This window comes from Salvelinus fontinalis, chromosome 6 (genome assembly GCF_029448725.1).
Source record: "Salvelinus fontinalis isolate EN_2023a chromosome 6, ASM2944872v1, whole genome shotgun sequence".
NCBI classification, from domain to species: domain Eukaryota; kingdom Metazoa; phylum Chordata; class Actinopteri; order Salmoniformes; family Salmonidae; genus Salvelinus; species Salvelinus fontinalis.
The window spans coordinates 53,684,559-53,709,205 of NC_074670.1; the positions used below are offsets into that span (position 1 = coordinate 53,684,559).

The 24,647-nt window shown below is 45.9% G+C and overlaps 1 pseudogene; it reads left to right on the top strand.

Annotated features, from left to right (window-relative positions):
* The first annotated feature begins 1,805 nt into the window (after nt 1-1,805).
* Nucleotides 1,806-24,514, top strand: LOC129858636 (probable carboxypeptidase X1; annotated as a pseudogene).
* The last annotated feature ends 133 nt before the right edge of the window (nt 24,515-24,647 follow it).

Here is a 24,647-nt window from a genome sequence, read left to right on the forward strand (position 1 = left end):
GAGTTAAGTAAGATTCAATTCCAAATGAAATAGCCTTTGGGAAGATTATCATAACTATTTATTTTGTCTTCTGATCTGAATCTTACTAATATTCAGCTATTATTCGGTAACAAATCTTTATATCAACTCATTTCAGCAAGCAGTAAAATTGTCCTTTTCTCTCTATGAATCAATGTAACAGTTATTATTTGCCCCTGTGTATCGTACTCATGACACAGTTGTCCTATAGTCCAAGTATTGTTAAACTATTATGATGGGAAAGTTGTGATATTCATTAGTCATTTTTTAATCTGTTTTCCTTACTCATACTTTAGGCTTCAGCGTAACAAATGTAGCATACACTTTATGCTGGGCCATGAAGGAATAAACGTTTTACCTGGCTCAGTTGTGGGTGTAGTATTGCAGTCAATTCCCTGTCATGTTCCTGAAAGGAATCGAAAGGCGCTCTATTTTATCTGCAGTACGTTCACCTGGTCCTTCTGGGTAATTGGAGTTTATTTTAGTTCCTCTCCGCTGAGAAATGAGAGTGCTCTGCCAAATGGAGACCATTTACACTAAATCTCTCCTTTCGCTGATTGTGAAAGATACACATGTATCACACAAGGTGCAGTGAAACCGGGAACCCTGGGGTAATAAGGTCTTTAAGAGGGCAGTATGCAGCTCTCTCACCTGGTTTAAATCAGCACTCACACACACACACACACACACACACACACACACACACACACACACACACACACACACACACACACACACACACACACACACACACACACACACACACACACACACACGTTCACTCCCGCTCACACATGTCCACCCATGATCCCGGACAGACACACACACACACGCACACACACACACACACACACACACACACACACACACACACACACACACACACACACACACACACACACACACACACACACACACACACACACACACACACACACACACGTCTCTCTGACCATTGTTGCACTGACAGCAGTTGAGCGATAAACCATCTCTACTCCACTGTTTACTGTAAAAGTGATACATTGAATCAGTGAAATCTTGGAAAGTTAGTTATAACACAAATATCTGACTTAAATAGAATGTATGTTCAATGCTGCGCAAAATCCAAAATCTAAAATCTAAATCCATTCTTCCATAAAAGTGATGAAATGAGGAAGTCAATACAAAGTCATGAATTTGCTTTGTTGAAATGGGTTGGTTAGTGTACACACATTAGTTTTTGTCAAGTTACTGTAACAAATCTATATGTTACATATGTATGGGAAATGTAGGGGATATGTAGGGGATAAATACAACTTCTTAGCCCCAATTGACTGTGTCTGTCTAGTTTTATTATCATACTGATAGTTTTATGACAGACATATGACAATACATGTTAAAGCCAAATGTCTTCAACGGCATACTTGAAGAGTCTGAGAAAAAACAACATCCATAGGAAAACTAACACTCAGTTAGCATTAACAAATAGCCTACCAACACTTAGATTTACAACAGAAAAACTTTTGTGCAGTAAGAAATGAAAGGCAGGAAGATCATGTTTTATTGATTGATTTGTTAGATCCGATTATAATTAGCAATTTAAATGATGGTGCTACATTCAAAACAACTATTATGTTCAATTGGCCCACTGGGAGCCATAACACCAGGTGCTTCATGTCTTTTTCTGTTACACATGTACAAAACCTTCGGATCTCACAGATTGGTCTATGGTTTACATTGCCTCTGTTATCCCAACAATAAAACACAATGTTCTGCCATGTTGAAATACCAATGAAGTCGGGGATAAGATGCTAGAGGTACAGTACATCTGTCATCAGACCACATCCGGGTGATTTTATTGACACCAGGCCTATTTGTTGTTGACTTGCTTGAGAACTAGTTAGTCACTCTTATTTGGCACCGGTGTGTGCTGAACTGTGCACATACATGTGTGTATGTGTTTCTATGAAATAAACATGAAAAACGTTAAAGTTGCAAATTACGTTGTTTTTTTAAAACTACCATATTTGGTCAAGTCAAAAATGAAGCAGCATTCAATATTTCTGTTATTTGCTGTCCCTGGGCATGCTCTAATATCATTGATTGGGTCCAATGCTTCACAGTAAAAGGTAAAACACCATTACACAAGGGCTACAAAGACACAGGAGGATATTGGGGACAGGATCCAACTAACAGAGCTCCAAATACCTGCATGTGAGATTCCATTCCCCCAGAAGAGAGTAAGTGGGGCGGAGCCTGAATGAAGTGTAGACTGGAAAACGCGCAACGTGACTCGTTTGAATAGCATGTATAACTTAGAAGGAACCGGAAACTCTGGTCAAGTGTTTGCTCAACATTGTCCAAACAAATCGTCAATGCATAATGCAGAAACATCAATTTATAATTCCTTGAAGGTCAGCGGAAGGAAATAAAATAAAAAGAAGACAATAAAGTAATAGCTACTGCAGTTGAATGGTCCACAAAGAAGCAAAAACATAAAGGCTACTTCCTATATGCCTGTCATACTTTTGCAATTTTCTATTAATTATTTTCTCCCTATGTATTTATCAAAAAAGTCTAATTTTGCACATTGTCTGACGTGATGACAATTATGTAAGATGATGAACTTATGTTATATTCCACAACAAATACTTAGATAAATTAAACTATCAAAGCTGATGTGGCTTACTTATCATGACTATAATCCATTGAGTAGACAAGACACTTGGAATGTTCATACTCAACAAAAGCAAAAAAATATATATTTGTTCCCTACTTTGGCCCTCCAGATCTTCAGCTCAAACGCTGGTCACTGGCGCCATCTAGTGTGTGTATCTTCCCTACTACTTATTATCCCATTTACAGAATAACCATTTGCATCAAAATCGACTGGCCCTGCAATGTTAATGATACGGATTAAGATAAACAATCCATATGGTTTCCATGTACAATTTGACAGTTAAATGAAAAGTAAGACAGTAAGCCTGCTTTTATTCAGCCTTTTTTGAATGTCCTATAGGCTACTTGCTGAGCAATGCAACATTGCTTTTGATACATTTTCCATTTGTCTCAGCTCTGTCTTGAAAAAACATATAGACAATAAACGCAAACGTCATCAATTATTGTCATTATTTTCATTAAACTTTTATAGAATAATTGTCATTAACATTACATCTTCGTTAACTTTCAATCATAGGGTTGAGCAATGATTTATTTTCTACATTCAAACTGCACATTATGCTGTAACTTTTATCGTTGTAATACTCACACTATGGTCACTAGACAGAAGCACATCCCCATCAATCTTTGGCAGTCTGATATTAGTGGAGAAGCTTCTGCTTTTTTCTATCAAATTAGAAGCTTGGTCGTATGATATAGCTGCCTCATTGTGAACACCCTCATTGTTTTGCGAATAACTAGAGAGAAAAAAGTAATAATATGAATCAAATGTTGAAGATGGTTGATGAGAAAGTAGACTGGTTGGACAGACAAAGACTCAGTAGGACTGACACAGAAGTAGCTTACAGTCCCCTCCTTACAATAAAGTTGTAATAAACTCATATAAATAGGATGTAATTGTTTATGAAATATATAATTGTTTTGCGTTTAGCAATTTCTGAAGGGACAGTTATGGTACAAGCCCTGTGCTTTACTTTAGTTGTATCGTTTTGATATGTGGATCAACAACTACAGTGTCACGTTCCTGACCTTATTTCCTTTGTTTGGTATGTGTTTGGTTGGTCAGGACGTGAGCTGGGTGGGCATTCTATGTTATGTGTTTCTATGTTTGGTTTAGGGTTGTTTCTAGCCTGATATGGTTCTCAATCAGGGGCAGGTGTTTTACGTTTCCGCTGATTGGGAATCATATTTAGGTAGGCTGTTCTCACTGTTTGTTTGTGGGTGATTGTTGCTGTGTCTGTGTTTGTTCACCACACGGTACTGTTTCGTTTCGTTCGTTCGTTCGTTCCTGTTCGTGCGTTCATGTTTTGGTGGGAATGTAGCCAGCCAGCCAGGAGCCGCCAGAGCCGCCAGCCAGCCAGGGGCCGCCAGAGTCGCCAGCCAGCCAGGAGCCGCCAGAGCCGCCAGCCAGCCAGGAGCCGCCAGAGCCGCCAGCCAGCCAGGAGCCGCCAGAGCCGCCCGCCAGACAGGAGCCGCCAGAGCCGCCCGCCAGACAGGTGCCGCCAGAGCCGCCCGCCAGACAGGAGCCGCCGCCAGACAGGAGAGCCGCCCGCCAGACAGGATCTGCCAGAGCAGCCAGCCAGCCAGGATCTGCCAGAGCCGTCAGCCAGCCAGGATCTTCCAGAGCCGTCAGTCAGCCAGGATCTGCCAGAGTCATCAGTCAGTCCGGAGCTGCCCCTCAGTCCGGAGCTGCCCCTCAGTCCGGAGCTGCCCCTCAGTCCGAAGCTGCCCCTCAGTCCGGTGCTGCCCCTCAGTCCGGTGCTGCCCCTTAATCCAGTGGGGTTAATATGGAGGGTAGCCATTAGGAGGAGGCCACGGAAGCGGGGATTAACTATGGTGGGGTGGGGGCCACGTCCAGAGCCAGAGCCGCCACCATGGACAGATGCCCACCCAGACCCTCCCCTATAGGTTCAGGTTTTGCGGCCGGAGTCTGCACCTTGGGGGGGGGGGGGGTACTGTCACGTTCCTGACCTTATTTCCTTTGTTTAGTATGTGTTTAGTTGGTCAGGACGTGAGCTGGGTGGGCATTCTATATTATGTGTTTCTATGTTTGGTTTAGGGTTGTTTCTAGCCTGATATGGTTCTCAATCAGGGGCAGGTGTTTTACGTTTCCGCTGATTGGGAATCATATTTAGGTAGGCTGTTCTCACTTGTTTGTGGGTGATTGTTGCTGTGTCTGTGTTTGTTCACCACACGGTACTGTTTCGTTTAGTTCGTGTTCGTGCGTTCATGTTTTATGTTCTCATGTTCAGGTCTGTTCACAATGTTTTGTAGTTTATCAAGTGTTTTTCGTCTTCGCTGATATTATTAAAAGTATGTATTCAAACCACGCTGCATTTTGGTCCGATCCTTGCTCCTCCTCAGATGAGGAGGAAGACGAGCGTTACATACAGTGAGGTCTACTTTGGATTATAATAAAACTACTTCTGCTGCCGAGAGACGAGATTCTACAACTAAACCAAATACAACCCCTAGCAATAATGGCGTCAATGCACCACCGGTAAGGTTGACATCTACAATTACAGCAAAGCCCAAGATACGCACTACCACTACTAGACCAGCCAAAACGTCCACCACCGATAACTATAGCTTCAACATTGAAGTTTTAAATGAGGGTATCAACAGGAAAGGGGAAAAAATAGTATGGAACAAAGAACCTGATGATGAACACACTAGAATTAGGTGAGCATTCAAATGTATTTGCTGATGTAAAATACAGGTCAACTGCTGAAATAATTGTTATATCAATATAATGCATACTAAAGTATTAATGTATTATTATAGGCCTATACATTGTACATTATGTATATTTGCCGACATTTTTAATGACCTCGTGTCTTTATAAAATTGTGATATGACTGGAAAATGGCACAGCCCTATTGGTTAAAAAGCACCTCAATCTTTATCTTTCAGTTCTTACATGGAAAACATGTATACTATGAATACTGTCCATCAGGTTATTTGACAAACAACTCTGAAAACACACATTGAAAACTGACATGATAAATGACAATAGTGTGGATCATAATGCAGGGAAAATATGATTAACAGGGGGGTTAACCAATAAGTAACCATTGGTTCCCACTCCTTCTCTGCTGGTCAATAATGTTTCCCTCTTTCACCATATGACATTCTCATTCTCCGCGTCTGTCAGAGTGCCCTCCTCTGGGGCTGGAGTCTCTGAAAGTGAAGGACACACAGCTGCGGGCCTCGTCCTACGAGCGCAGGGGCTCGGACCACACGTGGTCGTCTCAACATACAGGTGAAACACAGTGGCCTACTGGGAAATGGAACTGACACCGTTTCCATGTATTACTCTGAGTGAGTGAGTGAGTGAGTGAGTGAGTGAGTGGGTGGGTGGGTGGGTGGGTGGGTGGGTGGGTGGGTGGGTGGGTGGGTGGGTCGGTGGGTGGGTGGGTGGGTGGGTGGGTGGGTGGGTGGGTGGGTGGGTGGGTCGGTGGGTGGGTGGGTGGGTGGGTGGGTGGGTGGGTGGGTGGGTGGGTGGGTGGGTGGGTGGGTGGGTGGGTCGGTCGGTCGGTCGGTCGGTCGGTCGGTCGGTCGGTGAGGATGGAGGCATCTACGATGGGGCGTGGTGTGCCCAGTATGAGGATAAGAAACAATGGGTGGAGGTGGACGCCCGTCGACCCACACGCTTCACCGGGGTCATCCTGCAGGGACGCAGCTCAATCTGGAGGTCAGTGCAGGTTTTTGTTCCACCCCAGCACTAACACTTCTGATTCAACTAATCACAAAGTTGAACTCACTGTGCAGTGATTTAGCCATTGCATAGATTTGTATGTATTGATAATGTTGCATGGACATCGCTAAAGTGTTACCCTGGTCTTTCCTAACAGTTGGAATTTCTCACTCACCTAAGGTGCTGTTCAGTAATGATACCCTGGTCTGGAAGACAGCTATGAATGGGACTAAAGAGGCGGTGAGTTGATTCAATACAATATATTAAAATATGATATGTAGTAACCATAATCTATTGCCTTCTTTCCATTACTTTTGCTGCAACATTTGGATATTCCACACATTTTAATCTCTTGAATATCTTACTATTCGGTTCCTCATGATCCAGTTGTCAAGTTGTGTTTCATTATGTGGTCCGGTGAGGTATTATATCTACCATGCTCTGACATCATTGACCAATGACATTCCACTGCCGCTGGCCTATTTACACTGTAATGGAGACTGTGGCTATTGGCAAGCTGATCATGGTCCTGTCAGTGGTTCTTTTGGAAAGTGTGCTCTGGCCAAAGCTGACTCCACTGTGCCAACCTTGCCAACTGTGTCAAACTTGCCAACTGTGCCAACCCAGCCTACTCTCCATGGGCACACTGTGGCAGATAGCACCATCTAATTACCAGTCTGTGGCACTGGTTTGGCAAAGGTGCAGAGGGGAAATGTGACTGGCAGAGAAATGTACACTGGGCGTACAAAACATTAGGAACACCTTCCTAATGTTGAGTTGCATCCTCTTTTGCCTTCAGAACAGCCTCAATTTGTCAGAGCATGGACTCTATAAGGTGTCAAATGCATTCCACAGGGATGTTGACATGTTGACGCCAATACTTCCCACAGTTGGGTCAAGTTGGCTGCATGTGCATGCGATGGACCATTCTTGATACACACAGGAAACGTTTGAGCATGAAAAAAACAGCATCCGGTGTGCCTGGCACCTACTACTACACTCCATTCAAAGGCACTTACATCTTTTGCCTTGCCCATTCACCCTTGGAATGGCACACATACACAATCCATAGCTCAATTGTCTCAAGGCTTAAAAATCCTTCTTTAACCTGTCTCGTCCCCTTCATCTACACTGGTTGAAGTGGATTTAACAAGTGACATCAATAAGGAATCATAGCTTTCACCTGTCTGATCCCTCTTTGTCATAGAAAGAGCAGATGTTCCTAATGATTTGTACACTAAGTTTTTTAAGTAAATACAATTTATACATTTTTCATAAATCAAATTTTTTATTTAAATGAATTAAGCTCTGCAGTGATTAAGTCTTGTTTTGTACACTCAGTGTTTCCGAACTCTGACATTGTTCATTACGATATTTATTAATTACTTTCTTTTTACTTTCTTGATTATGTGCGTATTGTTTTGTATTGCTAGGATATTATTACTACTGTGTTGCTAGAAACATAAGCATTTCGCTGCAGCTGCAATAACATCTGCAAATCTGTGTACATGACCAGTAAACTTTGATTTGATTAGATTTGTTTTACACTTTTAACATAGGCCAGGCCCCGATGTTCCCTCATATCCCCCTGGGAAGAAAACATTTCAATTTGCTCAACTTGCCATTGGCTGAAACATTGGCTCAATATCCCTCATGGCTACTGGCTTAACTTACCCCAAGGCAAACATTTTGACTATATTAGCCCACAAAGCTACAAGGATGTGCTTTCATGCTAAGTTTAAGGACCTCATATTAAAGCTTATAATATCAAATCAAAGTTTATTTGTCACGTGTGCCGAATACAACAGGTGTAGACCTTACAGTGAAATGCTTACTTACAGGCTCTAACCAATAGTGCGGAAAAAAAGGTGTGTGTGTGTGTGTAGGTAAGTAAAGAAATAAAACAACAGTAAAAAGACATTTGAAAATAACAGTAGCAAGGCTATATACAGACACCGGTTAGTCAGGCTTATTGAGGTAGTATGTACATGTAGGTATGGTTAAAGTGACTATGCATATATGATGAACAGAGAGTAGCAGTAGCGTAATAAGAGGGGTTGGCGGGTGGTGGGACACAATGCAGATAGCCCGGTTAGCCAATGTGTGGTAGCACTGGTTGGTCGGGCCAATTGAGGTAGTATGTACATGAATGTATAGTTAAAGTGACTATGCATATAAGATAAACAGAGTAGCAGCAGCATAAAAGAGGGGTTGGGGGGGAACACAATGCAAATAGTCCGGGTAACCATTTGGTTACCTGTTCAGGAGTCTTATGGCTTGGGGGTAAAAACTGTTGAGAAGCCTTTTTGTCCTAGACTTGGCACTCTGGTACCGCTTGCCATGCGGTAGTAGAGAGAACAGTCTATGACTGGGGTGGCTGGGGTCTTTGACAATTTCTAGGGCCTTCCTCTGGCACCGCCTAGTGTAGAGGTCCTTGATGGCAGGCAGCTTTGCCGCAGTGATGTACTGGGCTGTACACACTACCCCCTGAAGGGACTTGCGGCCGGAAGCCGAGCAATTTCTGTACCAGGCAGTGATGCAACCAGTCAGGATGCTCTCGATGTTGCAGCTGTATAACCTTCTGAGGATCTCAGGACCCATGCCAAATCTTTTTAGTTTCCTGAGAGGGAATAGGCTTTGTCGTGCCCTCTTCACAACTGTCTTGGTGTGTTTGGACCATTCTAGTTTGTTGTTGATGTGGACACCAAGGAACTTGAAGCTCTCAACCTGCTCCACTACAGCCCCGTCGATGAGAATGGGGGCGTGCTCGGTCCTCCTTTTCCTGTAGTCGACAATCATCTCCTTAGTCCTGGTTACGTTGAGGGATAGGTTGTTATTCTGGCACCACCTGGCCAGGTCTCTGCCCTCCTCCCTATAGGCTGTCTCGTCGTTGTCGGTGATCAGGCCTACCACTGTTGTGTCGTCTGCAAACTTAATGATGGTGTTGGAGTCGTGCCCGGCCATGCAGTCGTGGGTGAACAGGGAGTACAAGAGCACACACCCCTGGGGAGCAGAATGTTGAGGATCAGCGTGGCAGATGTGTTGCTACCTACCCTCACCACCTGGGGGCGGCCCGTCAGGAAGTCCAGGATCCAGTTGCAGAGGGAGGTGTTTAGTCCCAGGTTCCTTAGCTCAGTGATGAGCTTTGAAGGTACTATGGTGTTGAACGCTGAGCTGTAGTCAATGAATAGCATTCTCACATAGGTGTTCCTTTTGTCCAGGTGGGAAAGGACAGTGTGGAGTGCAATAGAGATTGCATCATCTGTGGATCTGTTTGGGCGGTATGCAAATTGTAGTGGGTCTCGGGTTTCTGGGATAATGGTGTTGATGTGAGCCATTACCAGCCTTTCAAAGCACTTCATGGCTACGGACGTGAGTGCTACGGGTCTGTAGTCATTTAGGCAGGTTGCCTTTGTGTTCTTGGGCACTTGACTATGGTGGTCTGCTTGAAACATGTTGGTATTACAGACTCAATCAGGGACATGTTGAAAATGTCAGTGAAGACACCTGCCAGTTGGTCAGCACATGCCCGGAGCACACGTCCTGGTAATCCGTCTGGCCCCGCAGCCTTGTGTATGTTGACCTGTTTAAAGGTCTTACTCACGTCGGCTACGGAGAGAGTGATCACACAGTCGTCCAGAACAGCTAATACTCTCATGCATGCCTCAGTGTTGCTTGCCTCGAAGCGAGCATAGAAGTGATTTAGCTCGTCTGGTAGGCTGGTGTCACTGGGCAGCTCGCGGCTGTGCTTCCCTTTGTAGTTTATAATAGTTTGCAAGCCCTGCCACATCCGACGAGTGTCGAAGCCGGTGGAGTATGATTCAATCTTAGCCCTGTATTGACGCTTTGCCTGTTTGATGGTTCGTTGCAGGGCACAGCGGGATTTCTTGTAAGCTTCAGGGTTAGAGTCCCGCACCTTGAAAGCGGCAGCTCTACACTTTAGCTCAGTGCGAATGTTGCCTGTAATCCATGGCTTCTGGTTGAGGTATGTAAGTACAGTCACTGTGGGGACGACGTCCTCAATGCACTTATTGATAAAGCCAGTGACTGATGTGGTGTACTCCTCAATGCCATCGGAAGAATCCCAGAACCTGTTCCAGTCTGTGCTAGCAAAACAGTCCTGTAGTTTAGCATCTGCTTCATCTGACCACTTATTTATAGACCGAGTCACTGGTGCTTCCTGCTTTAATTTTTGCTTGTAAGCAGGAATCAGGAGGATAGAGTTGTGGTCGGATTTACCAACTGGAGGGCGAGGGAGAGCTTTGTACGCGTCTCTGTGTGTGGAGTACAGGTGATCTAGAATTTTTTTCCCTCTGGTTGCACATTTAACATGTTGATAGAGATTTGGTAGGACTTATTTAAGTTTCCCTGCATTAAAGTCTCCGGCCACTAGGAGCGCCGCCTCTGGGTGAGCGGTTTCCTGTTTGCTTATTTCCTTATACAGCTGACTGAGTGCGATCTTAGTGCCCGTATCTGTTTGTGGTGGTAAATAAACAGCCACGAAAAGAGCTGAGCTGAGAACTGAGAACTTTCTAGGCAAGTAGTGTGGCCTGCAATTTATCACAATATACTCTACTTCAGGCGAGCAAAATCGAGAGACTTCCTTAGATTTCATGCACCAGCTGTTGTTTACAAATATGCACAGACAGCCCCCCCCCTCGTGTGCTGTTCTATCCTGCCGGTGCAGCGTATATCCCGCTAGCTGAACATACATGTCGTCATTCAGCCACGATTCCGTGAAACATAGGATATTACAGTTTTGATGTCCTGTTGGTAGGATATTTGTGATCGTACCTCGTCTAGTTTATTATCCAATGATTGCACGTTGGCGAGTAATATTGACGGTAACGGCAGCTTTCCTACTCGCTTTCTGCGGGTCCGGACGAGGCATCCGGCTCTTCGTCCTCTGAGTCGCTTCCTTTTGCGAATAATTGGTATGCCTGCCCTGTGGGGTGTTTGGAGAATACCGTGTGAGTCCTGCTTGTTGTTCAAAAAATCTTTCTCTAATCCGAGGTGAGTGATCGCTGTCCTGATTTCCAGAAGCTCTTTTCTGCCGTACGATACGGTTGCAGAAACATTTTGTACAAAATAATTTACAAATAGCACAGCCATCTCCTCCGGTGCCATTGTTATAGAGACCCCAACTGATGTACAGAACAATCATAAAAGTATCAACTTTGGTTTAGATACAAGCATCATGAAGCCTATAACACAATACATTTATTTGACTTGGAAAAAGTGGTAAGCAAGTTTCACCATGTGGTTTCTTCCTTCCCAGACTCCAAGAAATTATGAACTCTTGCTAAATATTTGGTCAAATTATATGGTTTCCTAGAAACAACACTGGCTCTACTTACCCCACTCTCTCCTACTGTAGGTATTTGAGGGGAACCAGGACACTGAAAATCCAGTGCTGGCCCTATTTAATAAGTTGTCAAGAGTGGCACGCTACACCTGCATCAATCCACAGACCTGGTACTAGAATGGAACTGTGTCTTAGAGCTGAGGTTCTGGGCTGTACCCTCCCAGGTATGTCCACCATCATCATCACAACATCCTCACAACACTAGCTTAACACTCAGGAAACATAACCTCAACAACATTCAAAGGTTACCATTGAGTTTTTCCATTATGTTGTGTCTTTTCACTCCTGTAGATCCCAACAACATCTACGCTTGGCAGTAGACGGAGCAAGGCACCCAGGACAAACTGGACTTCAGACACCACAACTACAAGGAGATGAGGAAAGTAAGTCCTGAAGTGGAGACCTTCAACACTCACCCATAGGCTACTGGTGTAGTTTGAGTGTTATTTAGTTGGTGGATGGATGAACGAATTCAAACACTGAATGAAGACTGGTTAATATTTTGCAAATATAGTGCTGCATTCATAACCAAGTAGGAAGGTGGTATTCGTCTGGGAAAAATCCACTTGAACGCCCATCCAACTGGCAATAACTAGTGGGAAACTTGTCTATCATCCCTGAGCTCCGATTTCTCCCACATGTTGACCTCTGACGTCACCTACTACGGAAATGACCTCGATTAACAGCCTTTTTGACAATACATTTTTTTTAACAACATAACATTATTTATAAAAAGCTATCTATTCATATTTTTTTTCACACTGTCATTTGTTTACAAGCATGTTAGCTGTACTTTTTGTTTATGGTTGGCCATGATCCAATTGATGTTTCTCAATGAGGTCAAAGCATTTGAATGCATCCAAATGGTATTTATGACTTCAACTGGTAATTACCACCTTTCCACTTGGTTATGAACTCAGCATAGGTCGCGTTCCCCTGCTTAGAAGTTGCATGCATCAACCAATGGTTGCGTGCCATATCATCGACTGTGTCATCGGGCACCAGATTGCTATAACATATGACGTGGTTAGATTTAAAATACCTTTTGGGGACAAGAGCCCTCTATACATCTCTATGGAACTGACCATATTCACAGACATATATCTGTTGCGTTCCACTGCTTAGACTTTGCATGCATCAACCAACGGTTGCATTGTGTGCCACATCATCGACAGTGTCATTGACTGACAGATTGCTATATCATATGATGTGGTTAGCTGATAAGTAAAATACATTTCCAGGCATTTTAAGATCTGGCAACGTCTAAGCAGTGAAACGCGACCTATAACTCAACTACTTCCTGTTTTCCTCTAACAATTAGCAAACTTCTGACCAATAAGAATAGAGCCAGGCAGTTTCTAGGTAGATAATCAATCATATTACCATTCTCAACAACTGACTCACCATATTGAAGAACTACACAGTGACTTAAATTATTATTTTCTTTCTCAAAAAATAATCATACACTGGTTAAAATGTTGTGATCTTGTGCACTCTAAATAAGTGCAGTAGGGACCTTACAAAGGTGCTATCTAGAACCTAAAAGGGTTCTTTGGCTATCCCCATAGGATAACCCTTTGAAGAACCCCTTTTGGTTCCAGGTAGAACCCTTTTGGGTCCATCTAGGACCCTTTCCACAAAGTGTTCTACATGGAACCAAAAAGTGTTCTCCTATGGGAACAGCTGAAGAACCCTTTTGGAAGCCTTTTTTCTAAGAGCGTAGGCATCCATTGCATGCAACAGTTAGCAAGAAACTCCCTCCCTTGTGGTTGTCGCTACCTCCCTCAGTCTCACCGAAAAACTAATATTATTCACGTTCTTTTCTTCTTTTCCTCTCCTCACTACACTGCCACCACCACTCAGTAAAGAGCTTGAGGTGAATCTGACCATTATGATATAACACTGGGCTCTTGTGTCCACACACACACCACACTCTCCCCATGTGCTCTGCAAACTATTCCAAGACTTGGATCTATTTGTAAAGTAGTAAAACTCTACTGTACATACTGAAGCTTTCTTCTCACACTTAACCACAGGAGGCTGGTGGCACCTTCATTGGGGAGAACGGGCTCGTGGTAATGACTGGAGCGGAATCGGTAGAATGGTTTCCATGTGTTTGATGACATTGCATTTGCTCCGTTCCAGCCATTATTATGAGCCATCCTCCCCTAACCAGCCCCCGCTGCACTTAACCATCATAAGTTAAGTGCAGCGGTGTTACCCAATCCATTCCTGATGGACCCTGTGGGTGCAACAACAACAAATACATCTGTCTGTCCCCCAACAATGTGCACACCCTGGAGGTCCCACAGGAATGGAAGACTTCTGCACACCAGACAACACCTTAATGCTCAGTACCATTTAACTCTGTACCATCCTCAGCTCATGAAGTCAGTGACCGACTCCTGTCCTGACATCACCTGTTTCTACAGCATCGGGAAGAGCCACATGGGCCTCAAGATGTACAACATGGAGATCTTTGACAACCCTGGAAAGCATGAGCTGGGTAAGTAGATATAGACCCACTCCAGTTTATGAAGTTTTATCTTAAGGCAATACTACATAATGTATCTACAGTACCACTGCTACAGTACTTTGTACAGTATGCTCTCAGAGACTGGAGTCAACCCTTGTCTACACTGACAGGTCTAAAGGGTTTGCTTTGCGGTCATTGAATCGGTCTGCCGATTCCACTAATACCCCGATTCCGCTAATAACCGCTAATACCCCTTACTGACAGCACTGATAATGGAAGAGAGAGAGAGCCAGGAATGCCGCAGCATAGACGGGGAACTGGTTAGCCTGCACACTGGAATAGAGAGGAAACCCCTATTATATAGAGGGTGACTAGTCTTAATATGTCAACACTGGAAATTCTTGGCCTGTTTTGTATGGGGTAAAAAGCTTTCAATGGTTTTTGACTGTCAACTTGACTGTATATATTTGTTGAACTCCAACTCTCTTGGCAGAGGTTAAGCCAGACTGTAGTTTAGTGTTCCACTGGTAAATGACTCTGTCTTTCCATGTCATGTTCCAGTATTTATAATGTGAACTCACAGATAGTGGGTTCATAGTGAGAGAAATGTTCCTTGTTTCTTTTTTGTGAGGTTCCTTCCTATGTGACGTAATCCCTAATGTTTTGCTGTAACACAAGGCTTAAAGGACGACTGTACTTCCTGATTTGGCCTCGTTTTGAGGATAACTCATTAAGAAATGCTAGCAGCCATGACTGAAAGTTGTCTTAAGGGTGTGGTTTGATGTGGGTGTGTTATGTTTGCATATCGTACCTTGAGTCACTGTAGCAACAACATAGCCACTAGTCTGAATTAATCTAAGATAAATCAAGAAATCTGTAATTGTCACGTTCCTGACCTGTTTTCTGATGTTTTGTATGTGTGTGATGGTCAGGGCGTGAGTTTTGGGTGGGCAGTCTATGTTTTCTGTTTCTATGTTGGTTTTGGGTTGCCTGGTATGGCTCTTAATTAGAGGCAGGTGTTTTGCGTTTTCCTCTAATTGAGAGTCATATTAAGGTAGGGTGTTCTCACTGTTTGTTTGTGGGTGATTGTCACTGTGTCTGTGTTTGTTGCACCACATGGTACTGTCTCGTCTCGTTCGTTCGGTCGTTCCTGTTTATGTGTTCCTCGTTTCATGTAAGTTCATAGTTTAGGTCTGTCTAGTTCGTTTTGTTGTATTGTATAATTATTCAAGTGTTCTTCGTGTGTTTAGTTTCGTCTTGTTAAATAAAGTTCATTATGTATTCACAGCCCGCTGCATCTTGGTCAACTCACTCACCGAAAGAGAGCCGTTACAGAATCACCCACCAAACCCAGATCAAGCAGCGGGTTAACGGACAGCAACGACAGCAGCAGCGCAAGAAGGAGGAATGGACTTGGGAGGATGTTTTGGACGGGAAAGGTTGCTACACATGGGAGGAGATCCTGGCTGGAAGGGATCGCCTCCCATGGGAACAGCTGGAGGCACTCAGGAGAGCAGAGGCAACCGGAGAAGGGAACCGGAGTTATGAGGGGACACGTCTAGCACGGAAGCCCGAAAAGCCCGTGAGTACCACCCAAAAATTTCTTGGGGGGGGCTAAGAGGTAGTGGGCCGAGGGCAGGTAGGAGACCTGCGCCCACTTCCCAGGCTAACCGTGGAGAGCGGGAGTACGGGCAGGCGCTGTGTTACGCAGTAGAGCGCACGGTGTCTCCTGTACGAGTGCATAGCCCAGTGCGGGTTATTCCACCTCCCCGCACTGGTAGGGCTAGATTGGGCATTGAGCCAAATGTCATGAGGCCGGCCCTACATATCTGGCCACCAGTACGTCTCCTTGGGCCGGCTTACATGGCACCAGCCTTACGCATGGTGTCCCCGGTTCGCCAACACAGCCCAGTGAGGGTTATTCCACCTCCCCGCACTGGACGGGCTACGGGGAGCATGCAACCAGGTAAGGTTGGGCAGGCTCAGTGCTCAAGGGAGCCAGTACGCCTACACGGTCCGGTATTTCCGGCGCTACCTCCTCGCCCCAGCCCAGTACCACCAGTGCCTACACCACGCACCAGGCTTCCAGTGCGTTTTAAGAGCCCTGTTCCTCCTCCACGCACTCTCCCTATGGTGCGTGTCTCCAGCCCAGTGCCTCCAGTTCCGGCACCACGCACTAAGCCATCTGTGCGTCTCCAGAGCCCTGTACGCACTGTTCCTTCTCCCCGCACTCGCCCTGAGGTGCGTGCCCTCAGCCCGGTACCTCCAGTTCCGGTACCACGCACCAGGCCTATAGTGCGCTTCGAGAGGTCAGTGTGCCCTGTCCCTGCTCCCCGCACTAGCCTTGAAGTGCGTGCCGTCATCCCGGTACCTCCAGTTCCGGCACCACGCACCAGGCCTACTGTGCGCCTCAGCATGGCAGAGTCGGCCGTCTGCCCAACGCCTTCTGCACTGCCTGTCTGCCCAACGCCTTCTGCACTGCCTGTCTGCCCAACGCCTTCTGCACTGCCTGTCTGCCCAACGCCTTCTGCACTGCCTGTCTGCCCAGCGCCGTCTGAGCCATCTGTCTGCCCAGCGCCGTCTGAGCAATCTGTCTGCCCAGCGCCGTCTGAGCCATCTGTCTGCCCAGCGCCGTCTGAGCCATCTGTCTGCCCAGCGCCGTCTGAGCCATCTGTCTGCCCAGCGCCGTCTGAGCCATCTGTCTGCCCAGCGCCGTCTGAGCCATCTGTCTGCCCAGCGCCGTCTGAGCCATCTGTCTGCCCAGCGCCGTCTGAGCCATCTGTCTGCCCAGCGCCGTCTGAGCCATCTGTCTGCCCAGCGCCGTCTGAGCCATCTGTCTGCCCAGCGCCGTCTGAGCCATCTGTCTGCCCAGCGCCTTCTGAGCCATCTGTCTGCCCAGCGCCGTCTGAGCCATCTGTCTGCCCAGCGCCGTCTGAGCCATCTGTCTGCCCAGCGCCGTCTGAGCCATCCGTCTGCCCAGCGCCGTCTGAGCCATCCGTCTGCCCAGCGCCGTCTGAGCCATCCGTCTGCCCAGCGCCGTCTGAGCCATCCGTCTGCCCAGCGCCGTCTGAGCCATCCGTCTGCCCAGCGCCGTCTGAGCCATCCGTCTGCCCAGCGCCGTCTGAGCCATCCGTCTGCCCAGCGCCGTCTGAGCCATCCGTCTGCCCAGCGCCGTCTGAGCCATCCGTCTGCCCAGCGCCGTCTGAGCCATCCGTCTGCCCAGCGCCGTCTGAGCCATCCGTCTGCCCAGCGCCGTCTGAGCCATCCGTCTGCCCAGCACCTTCTGAGCCATCCGTCTGCCCAGCGCCTTCTGAGCCTTCCGTCTGCCCAGCGCCTTCTGAGCCGTCCGTCAGTCAGGAGCTGCCAGAGCCGCCAGCCAGTCAGGAGCTGCCAGAGCCGCCAGCCAGTCAGGAGCTGCCAGAGCCGCCAGCCAGTCAGGAGCTGCCAGAGCCGCCAGCCAGTCAGGAGCTGCCAGAACCGCCAGCCAGTCAGGAGCTGCCAGAGCCGCCAGCCAGTCAGGAGCTGCCAGAGCCGCCAGCCAGTCAGGAGCTGCCAGAGACGCCAGCCAGTCAGGAGCTGCCAGAGCTGCCCTCCGGTCATGAGCTGCCCTACAGTCATGAGCTGCCCTACAGTCATGAGCTGCCCTACAGTCATGAGCTGCCACTCAGTCATGAGCTGCCACTCAGTCATGAGCTGCCAGAGTCCCTCAGCCCGGACCTGCCAGAGTCCCTCAGCCCGGACCTGCCAGAGTCCCTCAGCCCGGACCTGCCAGAGTCCCTCAGCCCGGACCTGCCAGAGTCCCTCAGCCCGGACCTGCCAGAGTCCCTCAGCCCGGACCTGCCAGAGTCCCTCAGCCCGGACCTGCCAGAGTCCCTCAGCCCGGTGCTGCCCCTTATCCCGGTGCTGCCCCTTATCCCGGTGCTGCCCCTTCATTTAGGTGGTTTTAGTTGGAGGGTGGTCATTGGGAGGGGGATACAGAAGCGGGGAGTGACTATGGTGGTGTGGGGACAGCGTCCGGAGCCTGAGCCACCACCGTGGTCAGATGCCCACCCAGACCCTCCCCTGGACTTTGTGCTGGTGCGCCCGGCGTTCGCACCTTGAGGGGGGGGTTCTGTCACGTTCCTGACCTGTTTTGTATGTGTGTGATGGTCAGGGCGTGAGTTTTGGGTGGGCAGTCTATGTTTTCTGTTTCTATGTTGGTTTTGGGTTGCCTGGTATGGCTCTTAATTAGAGGCAGGTGTTTTGCGTTTTCCTCTAATTGAGAGTCATATTAAGGTAGGGTGTTCTCACTGTTTGTTTGTGGGTGATTGTCACTGTGTCTGTGTTTGTTGCACCACACGGTACTGTCTCGTCTCGTTCGTTCGGTCGTTCCTGTTTATGTGTTCCTCGTTTCATGTAAGTTCATAGTTTAGGTCTGTCTAGTTCGTTTTGTTGTTTTGTACAATTATTCAAGTGTTCTTCGTGTGTTTAGTTTCGTCTTGTTAAATAAAGTTCATTATGTATTCACAACCCGCTGCATCTTGGTCAACTCACTCACCGAAAGAGAGCCGTTACAGTAATTAATTTAGACATTTTTGCCGAGGTCTTAGTCGCGCAATTTGACATCTAGGTAAGATGTTTGGTCTGGCTGCATGCTCAGAACTGATTTCTGAGAACAATAACATGTCTACAACGTCATCATCTGCAAGCTGTCAAACTATCGTAAATAAAGCACGAGCTACACACTGTTTGTCAGTGCCCAAAATCACTTATTAACTAGATAAATTCCAACTCTGTTTGTTAATGAAGCTAGCAAGTAGTAGCTAGCAGGCACATTGAGCAGCCAGGCCACAATCAGCTGATCAAGTCACTGGCGAGTGGAGACGTGTGTGCTTCGTTGCTGTTTAGTTTTTTACAACTTTCTCATTATCTATTACCAGAGTGTGAGTCTGTCTGCCAGTGTTTCACAGAGAAAAAAACTGTCACGGGAGACACAAGATGCTCACGAATGGGTTTTGGAATATTGACAAGATGCAGTTGGGATACAAGTTCAAATCAAATGTATTTGTCACACATACACATGGTTAGCAGATGTTAATGCGAGTGTAGCGAAATGCTTGTGATTCTAGTTCCGACAATGCAGTAATAACCAACGAGTAATCTAACCTAACAATTCCACAACTACTACCTTATCCACACAAGTGTAAAGGGATAAAGAATATGTACATAAAGATATATGAATGAGTGATGGTACAGAACAGCATAGGCAAGATGCAGTAGATGGTATCGGGTACAGTATATACAGTGGGGCAAAAAAGTATTTAGTCAGCCACCAATGGTGCAAGTTCTCCCACTTAAATAGATGAGAGAGGCCTGTAATTTTCATCATAGGTACACCTCAACTATGACAGACAAAATGAGAAAAAAAAATCCAGAAAATCACATTGTAGGATTTTTTAATGAATTTATTTGCAAATTATGGTGGAAAATAAGTATTTGGTCAATAACAAAAGTTTATCTCAATGCTTTGTTATATACCCTTTGTTGGCAATGACAGAGGTCAAAGGTTTTCACACACTGTTGCTGGTATTTTGGCCCATTCCTCCATGCAGATCTCCTCAAAGAGCAGTGATGTTTTGGGGCTGTTGCTGGGAAACACGGACTTTCAACTCCCTCCAAAGATTTTCTATGGGGTTGAGATCTGGAGACTGGCTAGGCCACTCCAGGACCTTGAAATGCTTCTTACGAAGCCACTCCTTCGTTGCCCGGGCGGTGTGTTTGGGATCATTGTCATGCTGAAAGACCCAGCCACGTTTCATCTTCAATGCCCTTGCTGATGGAAGGAGGTTTTCACTCAATCTCACGATACATGGCCCCATTCATTCTGTCCTTTACATGGATCAGTCGTCCTGGTCCCTTTGCAGAAAAACAGCCCCAAAGCATGATGTTTCCACCCCCATGCTTCACAGTAGGTATGGTGTTCTTTGGATGCAACTCAGCATTCTTTGTCCTCCAAACACGACGAGTTGAGTTTTTACCAAAAAGTTATATTTTGGTTTCATCTGACCATGTGACATTCTCCCAATCTTCTTCTGGATCATACAAATGCTCTCTAGCAAACTTCAGACGGGCCTGGACATGTACTGGCTTAAGCAGGGGGACACGTCTGGCACTGCAGGATTTGAGTCCCTGGTGGCGTAGTGTGTTACTGATGGTAGGCTTTGTTACTTTGGTCCCAGCTCTCTGCAGGTCATTCACTAGGTCCCCCCGTGTGGTTCTGGGATTTTTGCTCACCGTTCTTGTGATCATTTTGCCCTCAAGTGGTGAGATCTTGCGTGGAGCCCCAGATCGAGGGAGATTATCAGTGGTCTTGTATGTCTTCCATTTCCTAATAATTGCTCCCACAGTTGATTCTTAAAACCAAGCTGCTTACCTATTGCAGATTCAGTCTTCCCAGCCTGGTGCAGGTCTACAATTTTGTTTCTTGTGTCCTTTGACAGCTCTTTGGTCTTGGCCATAGTGGAGTTTGGTGTGTGACTGTTTGAGGTTGTGGACAGGTGTCTTTTATACTGATAACAAGTTCAAACAGGCGCCATTAATACAGGTAACAAGTGGAGGACAGAGGAACCGCTTAAAGAAGAATTTACAGTTCTGTGAGAGACAGAAATCTTGCTTGTTTGTAGGTGACCAAATACTTACTTTCCACAATAATTTGCAAATAAATTCATTAAAAATCCTACAATGTGATTTTCTGGATTTTTTTTCTCATTTTGTCTGTCATAGGTAGACTTGAAGTGTACCTATGACGAAAATTACAGGCCTCTCTCATATTTTTAAGTGGGAGAACTTGCACAATTGGTGGCTGACTAAATACTTTTTTGCCCCACTGTACATATAAGATGAGTAATGTAGGGTATGTAAACTTAAAAGTGGCTAGTGATACATGTATTACATAAAGATGGCAAGATGCAGTAGAGGATATGGAGTACAGTATATACATATACATTATATTAAGTGGCATTGTTTAAAGTGGCTAGTGATACATTTTTGATCAATTTCCATCAATTTCCATTATTAGAGTAAGCTGGAGTTGAGTCAGTATGTTGGCAGCAGCCACTCGATGTTAGTGGTGGCAGTTTAACAGTCTGATGGCCTTGAGATAGAAGCTGTTTTTCAGTCTCTCGGTCCCTGCTTTGATGTACCTGTACTGACCTCGCCTTCTGGATGATAGCGGGGTGAACAGGCAGTGGCTCGGGTGGTTGCTATCCTTGATGATCTTTATGGCCTTCCTGTGACATCGGGTGGTGTAGGTGTCCTGGAGGGCAGGTAGTTTGCCCCCAGTGATGCGTTGTGCAGACCTGGAGAGCCTTACGGTTGTGGTCGGAGCAGTTGCCGTACCAGGCGATGATACAGCCCGACAGGATGCTCTCGATTGTGCATCTGTAGAAATTTGTGAGTGCTTTTGGTGACAAGCCAAATTTCTTCAGCCTCCTGAGGTTGAAGAGGCACTGCTGCGCCTTCTTCACAACGCTGTCTGTGTGGGTGGACCAATTCAGTTTGTCCGTGATGTGTACGCCGAGGAACTTAACTTACTACCCTCTCCACTACTGTCCCGTCAATGTGGATAGGGGGGTGCTCCCTCTGCTGTTTCCTGAAGTCCACAATCATCTCCTTTGTTCACTCTGATCGTTTCAATTCTAATCTTGCCAAAAAAAGTGGCAGACTCGAGTGATTGACTTTAAAAAACATCAGCAAGTGGCCACTCCATAAAGGGCTTAAGGCCAAGGGTTTTCCAACATAACATTGGGGACGTGTTGTTTTATGTAAACAAGTCGGAGGCGCTGCGTAAAGGGCAGATCTGCTGTCTGGAGATGCTGGCTGCTATCTAGAACCTAAAAGGGTTCTTTGGCTGTCCCCATGGGAGAACCATTTGGAGAACCCTGACATAACTCTCCTGTGACGATCTGAAGGATCAGGTTACAGTGGATCCGCTCTACAGTGTGCTCTCTCTCGTAAAGGGGGACAGTCATGTCGAGTGTGTTTCATTTGGTGATCTCATGAAGGACAGGAAACGCACATAACTGTATCTCTAAAAGTGTACATTTCCCACCTGTCAGGTTTACATATAAATATTGTGAAACGTATGTGATTAAACATGACACTCTTTGTGAAAAGATGTAATGTGATGTTAACCTTCTAAATGAAAGTATGGATTTTCATATAAAGTTTAACTAGTCAGTGGCCACACCCCCGTGAGCCCAAACATCACATTAGGCATCATCAAACCGCCCCTTCTTCCACAGAGTATAAAACCACTTCCTACAAAATGTACATTAAGTCAGAGAACGCCAGGACGGAGTCCCCACGTTGGAATGGCTACAATTCTATAGGCCATCAGACCAGAAAATATGGAGATGACACTACCTGTTGAAATGGTTAGGCACTACAACTCTACCAAAGGATAAGACCATACAGTGTGGAGCATTGACTACACAGCTGGAAATGGTTAAATTCTGAGACTATCAATTCACTATAGAAGTAAGAAATCCTAGGCCGTCGAACTACCAGTCTGCAGCTGGAAATGTACGAAGCTTAGGACAAGAATACCGACACCACCGAAACATCTATTCTATGCGACGACCATCGGGTACGCCTGACGTATTCATTATGAACACAACCAGAGACTTTCTGTCGATTGACTCTCCAGCAGACGGACCGGCAACCACAGAGAGAGACAGCAAGACATACACCAGTAAATATGTCAATTGCAATTAATTTTCGAATGAGCAGTCGTTCATGTAAGGTAGTAGCAATATCTATGAGTGTAGTTAACAGTTATGAGTTTCCCGCTCTTGAGCGGTCCACACCCCCTTTCCTTTATCTACCAAGCCATCATATCGGTTTCGTCCGCTGGGGACTTTGTCTTTGTATCATGTAGTAACCCTTGTATAACTAATTGTGTGTGTGATTATGTATTTCTGTGATTATTTAGTTAGTTAGTAAATAAATAATTAAGCCAATTTGTAAATCGCTGATTCATCATTTAGGCTAGGGTTCATGCAGATATCCAAGGGTTTGTGACATTCAGTAATGAGAACTGATGAGGTACAATACATTAATGAGAATTACTTATCAATAAGATATGAAAATATCTGAAGAGTCAATTCGGGAAACAGAGACTCAATAAACATTTTCCAGTGGTGCCCCGACTTCCTAGTTAATTCAAGTTTACATGATTAGTTTAATCACGTAATCATAATTACACATAGAGAATTGATTTGATAAAATAACAGTCTTCACATTTAAGGACAGTCACAGACACGACAACCCTTTTTGGTTCTAGGTAGAACCCTTTTGGTTCCAGGTAGAAAGAAGAACCCTTATCACAAAGTGTTCAACCTGGAACCTAAAAGGGTCCTCCTATAGGGACACCGCAAGAACCCTTTTGGAACCGTTTTCTCTAAGAGTGTATGATTGGATAGAGTGCACGGAGCTGATAAAGAGCAACCACCACAGCTGCTTCTCTCGTGTTAGTGTGTAACTGTGGAGCTGTCCACTGTAACAGTGGAGTTGTCCTGTGATAAGTTCCCTCATGCCAGTGAGCTGCCCATCGAGTGGGAGAACAACAAAGAGTCTTTACAGGTCTACATGGAGCAGGTTCGTCCATCAATAGTGTCTAGTGCAGTTTAAACACAACACGATGGTGTTTATCCTAACTCTATATTTTTGCTTTGTATTGAAGGTCCATAGAGGACGCAAGGGTGTAATCAGAGACAAATTCACAGAGGCTGCCATTGAGGATGCTATAATCAACGTGGATGCCATAGACCACCATATTAGATCAGATGGGCTCCCTCCCTCCTCACATGCAATTTTTTTTATGGCAGTAAATGATACAAGAAAACCTAAAAATAATGCTGTCAAATTGCCCCTAGGTGGCACTACAGGAATATGTTATGAAATGAGTAGGCCAAAGAAGCCAACCACTTACCAGTAGCCATTTTGTGTCCTGCCCTTACTGTAGTACCTGACGGGGACTACTGGCGCCTGCTGAACCCGGGTGAGTACGAGGTCACGGTGAGTGCCGAGGGCTATAACCCTTCCACACATACCTGCCGTGTGATGTACAACACTACCCCACCATCTGTGACTTCCGCCTCACAAAACTCCCCAAGCAGAGGTTGAAGGAGATCCCGTCCAAGGGAGGCAAGCTCCCCAAAGCCATGCAGCTGAGGCTGCAACAACTGCGTCTGTGCAAACTGCATGCCAGCACTAAAGCCATCAACTAGTGGCGGCTAGCAGGAAGGCACAGGGATCGTGATTTTGAACAATCACAAACCACTTTGTCTGGAGGGTTGCTGTATTTCATTGGCTCTTGTTAGGGCACTTTCTGGTTTAAGTCAGTTTGGATGTTTGGAAGTCTTTACACCATGTGGGCAGGCAAAAAAAACTAT